Raw genomic sequence first — 814 nt, 5'->3', positions numbered from 1 at the left:
AATAAATTTTTGTATAATAAAAAAGCTAATATTCACTAATTAAAAATTAATTTACTATATTTGTTTAATTAACAATGTTTTGTTACTAAAATGTTGAAACTTCAAAGAATATAGGTATAAGATGATGACACATATATATTGGAGAAAAGGTGTGCCAAGTACAATGTTTAGGGTATGCTTTGTTTTTTCTCCCCTAAACAATGTTAGTACTCCCTCCTTCACCCTATATTCCGTTATGGGTGTGCTTTGTTTTTTAGATAACACTCATATTATTAATTTAATGCCTTTGGGGTTTTGGGTCCACTTTACTCTGTTTTTCGATTTTGGGTTTTTGGGTGATTGATGAAGTTATTAATCATGTTTTGGATAGGGAAAAATTAAAAGGGTGGGGGCCATTAGGGTGCTTCTGCCCATAGTGCTCCTAACCACCAAGGCATGGGTTGGTCCTTAGCCCTTAATTGCCCCTTAAAAATAGGGATATTTTTTTTTTAATGCAATATGATAGTGAAGGGAATTTTGTCAATTCCCTCCCACTAAATGCAACAGTAGTAGTAATTCCTTCACTTTTGAAAATAATAATAAAAAAATAAAATACAAAATTTGGTTCATCTTAATTTCCCTTTCTTCTCAATCCAAATACATTGTAACAAGACCACCATGTGGTTGGAATTAAACATTGATCAATTCATTATTACTTTATATAGCAAAAAAGTAATTAATTTACTTTGGTGTGTGCATATGTGCCATTCTATATTTGACAATAGACACTTCAATTGCATCTATCCACCTTCCACATGAAGAGTTGCTTTATCAT

The sequence above is a fragment of the Arachis ipaensis genome, chromosome B10 (assembly GCF_000816755.2).
Source record: "Arachis ipaensis cultivar K30076 chromosome B10, Araip1.1, whole genome shotgun sequence".
In the NCBI taxonomy this organism is placed as follows: domain Eukaryota; kingdom Viridiplantae; phylum Streptophyta; class Magnoliopsida; order Fabales; family Fabaceae; genus Arachis; species Arachis ipaensis.
The sequence above is the reverse complement of the archived record's forward strand: the minus strand, read 5'-3'. Positions refer to the sequence as shown.